Here is a 12,026-nt window from a genome sequence, read left to right on the forward strand (position 1 = left end):
AATTCCTTCACTCAAACTATGTTAAAACTGCTTTGTCCATATTTATCAATGTGTAGATCGACTTCAACAAAGAACACCATTGGATTTTGCAGTAGAAGAAAGAGCAACACTGAAGGATGAGTAATCTGAGAATAAGCTTATTTTCATACGTTCTGCATGATTTGGGATTTGATAAATATTAAAGACAAAGCAGTTTTTACTTGGTTTGAGTGAAGGAATTCATTTTATACATAGAATCACACCTACTTGCAGTCGAACAGCTCTGCTCCCGCTTTTGATTATGTTTGGTTGGATATTCGAACCTTTTCTTAACTGCTTTTTACAAACTTTGGTCGGATGTTCACACCTTCTTGCAGACGAACACCTCCGCTTCCGCTTTTTATGGTATATATTCGGGCATTCCAAACTTTTCTTACCCGCTTTTTACAAACCATGGTCTGACTTTCACATCTTCTTGTAGCCGAACAACTCCGCTGCCGCTATTGATTGTGTACAGTCGAGTATTTTAACCTTTTCTTAAACACCACGGGAACACCGTATTGAGGCTTTGTTCTGACCGCTCATTCGGTGTCGCGTTTCTTTCAAGCAATTCTCCCGGTTAGCCCGCACTCGGCTCGCTCCCAGAGCCGTGTTAAAATCTACTTCGCATTTCGCATTCACTCTCTTTTCTCAGCAGACTAAAAGAAAGTTTCATCTTGGGCTCCCCTAAACTTCCATCCTGCACCGCTGTTTGATTTTTCACAAGAGCAGAGAAGAGCGCACCATTCCCAGCGGCACTGCAGTACCGGTTCGATGCTTGGAGTGAACGGAGCAAGCTCCTTTTTCAACTCCTATTGCTAAAAATCCATTTAATATGTAGTCCTCGTATAGAGGACATATCAGATATTAAACTGATAAGAACAGATACTACACTTGATCTTAACCAAAAGGCCGAGAAGCGATAACTGTCCACTGGTTCACGTACGAGGGCCCTTCCTGGCACAATGCGCACTTTTAGCAGTGTTCTTTTTATGGCCATAGGTGGCCAGAGTGCCACTTTGCAACTCCGCCCACCCGCTGCAATGAGCACTCTTCAGCCGTTTTAAATGGTATAACTTTTCACTCCCACACGCTCCAGCGAGCACCATTCAAGCAACAACTTTGCACTCCAGCTTCGTACATCGGCACAGTCGCAACAAGTAAGGCGACTCTACTCAGAGAAGTCACTCTGCACAGTAACAAGATTTCTTTTGCACAGACAGAAAGGGCTTCACCCGCAAAGGTAAAGCCTGCCAAAAATAGAAACAACTCATTAGTGCTGCTCTCCACGGAAGTCTTTAGTAAAAGACGAAAGACTTGTACGTTATGAAGAGAAACCAGACTACGATTATCCGTCACTGCGGGAGCAGGGCATCAGGCTAGTTGGCATAGCCACCTTCCCCATGGTGAGCTTTGCTTTGTTGAGACGCTTGCTCCCCCCCCCCCCCCTTGCTCCTCGGCTGACCAAGTAGGAACAATCGGGCCCTATTCGATGGCTGCCTTGTCTTTTACTCTGTGCAAAAGACAAGGCAGCAACAAAAACACCACGGGAACACCGTATTGAGGCTTTGTTTTGACCGCTCATTCGGTGTCGCGTTTCTTTCAAGCAATTCTCCCGGTTAGCCCGCACTCGGCTCGCTCCCAGAGCCGTGTTAAAGTCTACTTCGCATACACTCTCTTTTCTCAGCAGACTCTTGGGATTTTATCTATCTAATTCCTTCACTCAAACTATGTTAAAACTGCTTTGTCCTTCATATTTACCATGTCTAGAAAGATTTAAACAAAAAAAACAACGTTGTATTTTGCAGTAAAAGAAAGAGCAAATCTAAAGTTTCAGGAATCCGAGAATAAGCTTACTTTCATGAGTTCTTCACGATTTCGGATTTTGCTATAAAATGAATTCCTTTACTCAAACTAAATTAAAACTGCTAAACCGCTAATCTAGGAAAATAGTCAGGGAGCAATGCCGGCTGGGGTATATGTTCTTGTATGTTGTCTGACTGTTTGATTTGAATGTGTTGTGTAAGTGTCCTGTTGAATGTTACATGTTTGGGCTTTGACACGCTTCACTGTGGTTGTTAACTATGTGGTATGTCCTGAAATGTTATGTGTTTGGGCTGTGTGACATGCTTAATGCTTGTCAGTAGCTACCCACTTATTCATATATAGCAACTGACAACATAAGATGTCCGGACATACTTTGATAGTAGTTGTAGAAGTATCCTTATTGATAATAGATAAACTAATTCATAGTGATAGAACAGTAGATGAACAGGTGCCTGCACATGTCTCACGAAAATAAAATGGGTGTATGATTGCTGACATCAGAGTTCTTGTGGCAAACTTGATTCAGTGTCTTGACGTGTATACGCTGTTTCGCTGACTTGATTGTCACAAGAAACAAAGTGTGTTTGATAAGATCCGACCATTTTATTACGGGAGGATCAGTATGTATGGATTCTGATGTGACTGATAAAGTCATTCGTATCTTAAGCATAATCTAATACGTGAGACAACGCCCTGGCACACAATCAAAAAAAAAAAAGAGAGAGCGGTTTTGTGTCCCCACAGTCCATAATGTAGAAAAGAGAGAAAAAAGCCTTTCTGATTTGGTGTGTGTGCTCACAGTGCAGAGTGTAGAGAAAAGAGAGAAAAGAAAGCCGTTTTGGTGTCACAGTGTGTTGTGACTTACACACACACATTTCTGAATTGAGAAAGGAAATTATTTTAGAGGAAGCAGTAGAGTTTAGATCCCACATTTGTTGATAGGCATTCATTTATTTTTTCTTTTAATCAGTTTTAAAGTGAATACTAACTGAGAAATGAAAAAGGTGAAGAGTTTAGAAGCTTGGTTCAAGAGCAAAACTTGGTTTATGATCAGCTGAGTCTCTAAATAGAACAGCAAAGGGCTTCATCGAACATTTAAAGAAGATTCAGATTGTTAGAATATCCAGAATTTATAGGAATGGTGGTGATTACTCTTATTTTCTAGAATGGAAATAACTGCACCATGTCTGTTTTATGAATTTAAGGGGCTAAAAAGTTTTGTTCTCGTTTTTCTATGATTAACCGAATGTATGTGAGAGTCCAAACAGACAGAAGGGTTACGGCCGAGCACTGGACCTTCCAAAAAAGATGAGACAGGCTGGACCCGTGCCATACTAGTTAAGACCTGCCTGTGGATAACAGGTTCTTTAAACTCTCACACACACGTTCTCACACACACGTTCGCACACATACACCCATACACACACACATTCTTGAGCTTGCTGCAAGATTAAACCTTTGCATTAACTGACTCCAGCAACTCTGAGTCTCATTGAGAGAATTTTCTCAACAATTGGGTCCTCAAACCAGATCTCAACGTTTTTTCCGCCGTCCAGGGTCGGAGCTGAAACCGTGCACGGGGGAGTCCAGTACTCCTAATGAAATCCCTGCTGAATTGCAGTAATTAGGGGCCAGTGTCCACTGAAAGGGGGAAAAAGTGACGAGATCGTATTTTTGAATCAATGGCCAGAAGCCATTGGCAGTGCAGGCATCAACAATTATGGTGTTATTTCACCCATTAACACTTAAGGTACCTCATGCAGTGGCTGTGATATGGTTACTTAACAAAATTTCTTTACCAGATATCTCTCCTACATAACTGTTCTTCTTTCACAGCCACACCTTGTTGTTGAGAGATGTGCTACACTTAATCCATCCACACTGCTACCTACCCCACAGATGGAAAGCCTCATGATTGCATGTAAGAAATAACCATCAGTGTTTTACCCAGGCCAGACTTAACTGATATACGTTATGAAAGGATTTGCAGTAGTAACAGAAACTGAAGTTTTCTTAAAACAACCACTACCAAAAGATTACTCTGTTCAAGCAGTCGAATTGGTAGCTTTAACTGAAGCTTGTAAATTAAATAACAAAAAGGTTGTTAACGTTTACACTGACAGTCAGTATGCCTTCTCAACTGTACATGTGTTAACACAGCATTGGAAAAACAGATATGTTGACATCCACAGCTAAATGTATAAACTACAAATATTTTAGCATTATTAGATGTTATTCAATTGCCATCTACAATAGACTCGTATGAATGACTGGAAGGAAAACCATACTGCCAAAGAATTTGTTTAAAAATGCTGCAGTATTGAGCCATGGACCATGTCATGTCTCAACAGGAGGGATGGAAGCAATAATGAACAAGGTTTTTACAGCATATGGTTTTACTAATTATTGAAATATTTTTTTTAGAATAAATAAATGAATAAAGTTTTGTCTAGCAGGTCAAATATGTGCAAAATACAATCCACAGGGCAATCTAAGACCAAAACGAAGATAATTCCCTAAGCCAGTATATCTTTTTCAACATATTTGTTTGGATTTCATTATTTCATTATTGTGTAGATTTCATTGAACTAAATTAATGTTAAGGGAAACGATTCTGCTCAGTGACAACAGAGGTTTTTACCAAATGGACTGAAATATTTCCATGTGCACAAGCAGATGCACTCTCAGTAGCAAAAGCACGGGTAAAATAAATCATTTCTAGATTTGAAATTCCTGAAAAGATCTTCAGTGATAATTTGACACACTTTGTAAACAATGTCATCTCACTGATGGCAAAGAACTTAAAATAGACCTTAGAAACCACTGTGCATATCATCCACAATCAGCCAGTTTGGTGTAGAGACACAATGGAATAATTAAGTCAAGACTGAAAAAAATCATGGAAGAAATGGGAAATATTGGGTTTACTGTTTACCATCCTAAAAATGCATCCTCCAACTAGCACAAGATGAACTCCATTTGAGAAAAGGTATGGAAGACCATTTGTACTCCCACAGTCAAAACACAGTCATCAACTGACATGATGAAGAAAAAAAAGAAAAAGAGAAGAAACCTTAGCAGAATACAAATATTAACAAGTAGAGAGATCTCTTCTGTTTAGTCTGTTAACTATCACTATCTATTTGTATCTATTTGCTTAGCCTGTTACAACTCCAGACAAAGATGTGTAACCATTCTGATAAATAGAAGAGTAAATTTCACCGTAAACAACACAGTTACAGATCCAGAAGGTAGATTTCTAATAGTAAATTTATCTATTCAAAATATGAATTTATGCATTTCAAATATATATGGTAAAAATGTGGATGATCCCTCATTTTTTCACTCCTTTTTCATTTCACTCTCTGATCACTCAGATAACACACTCATCATAGGAGGGGACTTTAACATGGTATTAGACTCAGGAGTAGACAGACTCAGTACTTCAGGAAGTCAGCGGAACTGGCAGTCCACGAATATTGTTAAACAGTATATGAAAGATTTTGGTCTTTGTGATGCTTGGCGCTCCCACCACCCCACTCTTAGAGAATACACCATCTTCTCACCAGTACACCACTCATATTCAAGAATAGATTATTTCTTAGTTAGCAGTTCCTTGATGAGGGATATTTCAGACACCAAAATCCACCCCATCACTATCAGTGATCACGCTCCAGTTTCTATCACACTGAAGAATAACAGAGTTACACCACCAGCTAGGAATTCGAGATTTAATACATCATTACTAAAAGACCCTGATTTTATTAATTATTTCAAAAGGGAATGGTCTGTATATTTAGAAAATAATGACCTGCCAGGAATGTCAGCTTGTACTCTCTGGGAAGCCGGAAAAGCAGTTATGAGAGGCAAAATAATCTCTATTTCATCAAATAAGAAAAAGAGGGAAAGTTCAAGGATATCAGATTTAGAACTCAGGATTAAATCATTAGAAATTGTCTACAGTACCTCCAAAGAGGAACACATACTGAATGAACTAAGAAAAGCTAAACTTGAATTAAACAAAATTATTGATAAACAAACACAGTTTCTGATACAAAGACTTCACTTGGAGAACTTTGAGCACGGCAATAAATCTGGAAGGTTCCTAGCTAACCAACTAAAGAGAAACAAAGAGAAAACAACAATCACTTCTGTTAAAGACTCAAAAGGAAATGTCACCCATGACCCCGATGCAATCAACATTGCTTTTAGGGACTTCTATAAAACCTTATATTCATCACAAAATGATCCATCAGACAGTAACATAGATCAGTTTCTTAGTAATATCAACCTTCCAAAATTACAAACCTAACAGGCAATGGCTCTGGATTCATCTCTTTCAATAGGAGAACTCCATGAAGCCCTTCAACATATGCCTAGTAACAAAGCCCCGGGACCAGATGGTTTTCCAGCAGAGTTCTACGACGAATTTTGGACTGTTTTGGCATCTGCATTTCACAAAATGGTATTACAAGTTAAGAAGAATGGCAGATTATCCCCACACATGAACTCTGCTAACATTATCTTGCTACAGAAACCAGGAAAAGACCCCATACTTCCATCCAGCTACCGCCCAATATCTCTAATAAATGCAGACCTCAAAATAATTTGTAAAGCCCTTGCCAAAAGAATGGAAAAAATAACTCCACTTATAATACATCCTGACCAGACAGCTTTTATAAAGGGTAGACACTCATCCACTAACACTCGCAGGCTAATTAATCTCATAGACTATTCTACCATCAACAAGCTGGAAACCACAATAGTATCTCTAGATGAAGAAAAAGCATTTGATCGAGTGAACTGGAAATTTTTATTCGCAGCATTAAACAAATTTGGGTTTGTGTCACACTTCATCAACTGAATAAGGATATTATATAGCTCCCCAAATGTGTGTGTTAGGACAAATGATCAAACCTCTCCAAGCTTCAGTCTGCAGAGAGGTACAAGACAGGGTTGCCCACTTTCTCCCTCACTTTTTGCTATTTTCATCTAACCTTTAGCAGCTGCTATCAGACAAGATAGAAATATTAAAGGCATCCAACCCCAAAATATTGAGCATAAAATAAGTCTTTATGCTGATGATGTTTTATTTTTCCTTCAGAACTCTCAAACGTCTCTCACTCACACGATCACACTCATAAATAAATTCTCAGCACTTTCTGACTACTCTATCAATTGGTCTAAGACCACAGTTCTGCCCATTAACTGTAGAGTCCAGAATATACCTGTGATCACTTTACAGTCAGGAAATATTAGATATTTAGGCATAAACATTTCCTCCAGGCTCTCAGAGCTAACAAAGCTAAATTATGTGCAATTATTAAAGACAGTAGAGGACGATCTCTCTCGTTGGAAGTCCTTACCTATATCACTTATGGGGAGAGTTACAACCATTAAAATGATGATACTACCAAAAGTTAATTATTTGTTCTCAATGATCCCCATAAAACCATCTGCTACTTGGTTTAAGTCACTAGATTCATGCATCTCCAAATTTCTGTGGAAAAACAAACCACCACGTATTAGTTTAAAAACCCTACAGAAGACCAAGGACAGTGGTGGATTAGATTTACCTAATTTTCAGCACTATTCCTTAGCCAATAGGTTACAGTATATATCAAAATGGTTTAAACCTAGCCCAATAGATGAACCATGGATAAATATAGAACAAGTATTGTGTGATAATCTGGAATTCTCTGACCTGCCACTTATTAGTCAAAACGTAAAAAATCACAAATGTTTCAAAAGCATTAACATCAGCACCTCTCTGACAGCCTGGTGGGAATTTCTTAAAATAACAAAGTCCTCACTTGTCCCGTGTAAGCTTACACCCATCTGGAACAATCCTGACATACTGCAAAACAAAAAAATGCTAAACTTTACTCTGTGGAAGATCAAAGGAATCAAACATCTGGAACTTATAATCCAAAATGGAAATTTTATTTCATTTGATGAGCTCATACCACAACATGAGATAGGCAGCAATAAACTCCTAGAATATCAACAACTTCTAAGTCTATAATAACAAAGAAATATATCCTCCACCAACCAGACTTACAACTCCCGACTAGGGTAGCAGAATTTCTAAGCATCTGCACCCCAAAACTACTATCAAAAATATATAAATTATTGTCTAAGATAGATGACACAATGTCTCTTCCATCCTCAAAATGGGAGGCAGATTTATCCATCAGTTCTAGTCATAGCTTCTGGCCACAAATATGTTTGAACACCTTCAGAATGACTCGAAATCCTAATTAACAGCTCATACAATACAAAATCCTTCATAGAACACACTATACAGGGCAAAGGATGTTCAGGATGGGTCTAACACACTCAAACATCTGCTCACATTGCAAAGATAACACACCTGATAATTATGCACACGATTTGTGGTTTTGTGCGCCTGTCCAGAAGTTCTGGCTTGAAGTCTGTGAGGACCTATCAACATGGCTAAAGTGTAGCATCCCTGCATGCCCCACACTGTGCATACTGGGTGACTTAGACAACATAAACATGGAAATTAACTCAGTACACAGGGTTCTCACAGTGTTATGTATCGCAAAGAAAACTATTCTCATGAACTGGAAAGCGAAGAACAATCTGCGTATTAACCAGTTTAGAAATTTTCTTTTAGATCATATTAGCATGGAAACAATGTCTGCCTCCTCAAAACATCAATTGGCTGAATTTCATTCTCTCTGGTCCCCTCTGATTAGCTTTATCACATAGTGGTGGTGGTGGGTTTCTGTCGCTCTGGGCGGTTGGGTGTGTGCTGGGGGGGGCTGTGTGACTTCGGGCGTCTGGTGGTCTCTTGGGTCGTGGGGACCGGGTTGGTCATTGCTGAGGGGGACTGTGTGTCGGGCTTGGAGGGCAGTTTTGGGGGCTTGCGGGTGGGGCTGTCTTGCGGTGTGGGGCGGGGTCCCTTAGGGGCCTTGGGGTGGTGGCTTCTGGCTCTATGCCGGGTGGCCGGGCCGCTCTGGCGTGGGACCTCCAAGGTGTCCACAGATTGTTGTTTTTTTTTCAGGGTGTTGGGGCGTGCGGTTGGGGGGGCGGTGCTTTTCCCCTGTTGGGGGGGGGGGTTGCTCATACAATACAAAATCCTTCATAGAACACACTATACAGGACAAAGGATGTTCAGGATGGGTCTAACACACTCAAATATCTGCTCACATTGCACAGATAACACACCTGATGATTATGATGATTATGGACACGCTTTGTGGTTTTGTGCGCCTGTCCAGAAGTTCTGGCTTGAAGTCTGTGAGGACCTATCAACATGGCTAAAGTGTAGCATCCCTGCATGCCCCACACTGTGCATACTGGGTGACTTAGACAACATCAACATGGAAATTAACTCAGCACACATGGTTCTCACAGTGTTATGTATCGCAAAGAAAACTGCTGCTACTGGTGTGACCGGGTGGTTTGTTTGTTTGTTTTTTGTTGTTGTTTGTTTGTTTTTTGTAGAGGTCCTCCGGGGTGGGGTTGGGTTGAGTGGGGTGGGGCGGGATGGGTACCTTCTGGGGGTACAGTAGCTCCCGGAATATGGTCGCTGCAGGCACCGAGCCTGGTGGACATCAGGCCCTCCTGCCCTGTGTTGGCTCCCAGGTAGCGGGGATGCCTATTGCAGCCAGTCCCTGGCTGCCCTCTCTGGGGGAGAGTAGCTCCACTGGTGTATATCCTCATACCCCTCTCCCTTCTGGCTCCTGTACACAGCACACACTCACACATGAAGGGTTTTGGGGGCGTGTGTGTTCGGTGGGGTGTAGTGGATGGGGCCACGTAGGTGGTCCCCTTTGGTTGCACTCTGCAGTTCCCCGCCCCTGTTTTAATTACACCTTAGACATTACTACTTATCAAACACACTCACACACACACATTAGGTCTTGCGGGGTGGTTACACTGAGTGGCATCTGGTGGGCGGGGCTCTTTGGGTATGTAGGCTGCCCAGAAGGCCGCACTCCCAGTTCTACAAGTTTGGCTGCCCCTCAATTTTAATTGCTCACTATTAGAAAATATTGAAGAGCCAGAAGGGTGAGGGGAGGGGTCTTCTTCGCACACCCCTGCTTCCTGGTTGCTGCTCGGGGCGGGAGGGGCCAGGAGGATTAATTAATTGTTCTGCTGGTTCGGGGTCTGTGGTGGCTGGGGGGCTGCTGGCCCCCTGGTGTGCCCGCTGCACTACACCCCAGTGGAGTCGAGGGAGGGAGGACGTGTGGATGTGTGGATGTATGGGACGTGAAAGTGTGTGTGGTAATGATTGGGCCTGGATGTAGGACTTGCTGTCGCCTGGCCTGCCTGTGCTTCTCCCGATGGGGGGGCAGCATTGCCTCTCCCCGCTGCTCGCGACTTCACCCACCTGTGGGCACATCTTGACTCCCAGGGCACTTGGCCAGGAGCGCTTGGGCAGGCGCTGACCCACTGTGTGGCTGTCTGGGGCGCTTGGCCCTCCTGGGTATTGGGTGGGGCCTCTGCCGGGGGGTTTGGGGGCGCTCGGGCTCCTGGGGCCCGGGTCCAGTGCACGGCCCATGTCTGGGCAGCTGGGGCCTGGCGGGGTCGGTGGGCTGTTGCCCCTGGCTCCCGGAGGGCCTCTGCCCTATGCTTATTGGGGCTCTTTCCGGGGGCTTCCTCTGCAGTCTTCTGGGTGGATGCGTGGTTGCCCCTGCGGTGGGCTTCCTGGGTTCTGTGCTCTCTGGGGGCTGCTGGTGGCCTGGGTCTTGTGGCCCTCTCTGTCTGCTTCTGATTGCTTGGGGGGGGGCTGTGGATTGTGGCCCTGTACGCTTATACACTCATAACTAAGCACGGTTATCATGTAGGTCTTGTGCCATGGGTGTTGCATGTTCTCACACACACACACACACACACACACACACGTTCATTAGTCCAGTAGCATGGTCGTTAAGCAGTTGATGTATTATCATGTCGTCTCAGGTCATCTATATCCACAGCTGTGTTGTATGCGATTGCCGCTTCTTGTGCTTGTTTTTGTTTGTTTGTGTGTTTGTTTTTTCTCTGCTTGTCTGCTTTCAGGTGCTCCTGGTGGCGCTAAGGCTGGATTCCCCTCAGAGGCCATGGATTGTTGTCGGTTTTGTTTTTTACAGGTGTAGCAGCTGGTTGTCTGGTTTTTGTTTCTATTTTCGTTTTGTTTCCTCTTCTTTCCTCTTTTTCTTTCCTTGTCCCCCGGTCCGGTTCAGTTCTATTACATATCATATATTGTAAACAGAAATAAATAAATGGTCATCAAGGGGAGCTTTACATTTATAAAACTTCCCTTGGCAAAGCAAATCTGTTTGGCATCAAAGGTATTCAGACTACAATTCTGCTGCCATAATGCTGAACAGGACAAGGGGAAAAAAAAAAAGTAAAGAAGACAGTTCTGCCGAAAGCCAGGGACTAGACCTGTTCTAAGTTCTATACTTTTTAAAAGGGGCGTGTTTATCAACTATGGAATTAGAAGATTTACAAAAATGGTCAAGTGCTAGATCTTCATCTGGGATTTTAACAGTGTCATGAGTATAACTATTCAACAGATCAGTTAAAAAAAAGCCTGCTCATGGAGATGTTTCAGGATCTGGATATCAAGCGTGGACCTAATGTTTTCATTTTTGCAATTCTGATACAGGCTATTGAGCAGTGATAACTAACACCAAGTTCAGATACTGCAGATTTTCTACCTTTGATTTGTTAAGATTGAGCCAATCAGGGACAACCTTGAAGGATCTCTTAAGTTTGTTTTTGTAGGATCAGTAATTACCTGAGAAAGGTTGATATTGGTACACACCTTTTTTTAAATGATCAGAGGCAGAGTTCAACTTGTTTAAATTAAAATTGCCACACAGAGATTGGGTTTAGGCCACATGCACACAGAATGACATCAACAAATATAAGAAATATTAAACCTTTACACATAGATTTTTGAATACATGTAGAGGAATGATACTTTGAAATGTGCTCATTGCGGAGTTATGATCAGTTGAGTAATGAAGGTTGAACTATTCTGGGAAAGAGGTTCTATTCCCAACGTCATGATGGACACTCCTGATATAGAAGGTTTCGCTAACGCATTGGAATTGTTTTACTATTTTCATATGCATGTGCAATGAAGAATTGCTTGCTGCTGATAAATGCAAAGAAGAACAGCTTACACATAGATGCTCACATATAGGCTGCTGAATGCA

The 12,026-nt window shown here is 42.0% G+C and overlaps 2 non-coding genes across 2 annotated transcripts; both read right to left on the reverse strand.

The window, feature by feature from the left end:
• Nucleotides 1–751: 751 nt before the first annotated feature.
• Nucleotides 752–942, reverse strand: LOC140313560 (U2 spliceosomal RNA). The gene has a single exon (XR_011917077.1). It is a non-coding gene; the product is annotated as a U2 spliceosomal RNA (small nuclear RNA).
• A 308-nt stretch (nt 943–1,250) lies between these two features.
• LOC140313552 (U5 spliceosomal RNA) lies at nt 1,251–1,364 on the reverse strand. The gene has a single exon (XR_011917069.1). It is a non-coding gene; the product is annotated as a U5 spliceosomal RNA (small nuclear RNA).
• Between the last annotated feature and the right edge of the window lie 10,662 nt (nt 1,365–12,026).

This window comes from Leuresthes tenuis, unplaced genomic scaffold, assembly GCF_036924035.1.
Source record: "Leuresthes tenuis unplaced genomic scaffold, fLeuTen1.0.hap1 SCAF_8, whole genome shotgun sequence".
NCBI classification, from domain to species: Eukaryota; Metazoa; Chordata; class Actinopteri; order Atheriniformes; family Atherinopsidae; genus Leuresthes; species Leuresthes tenuis.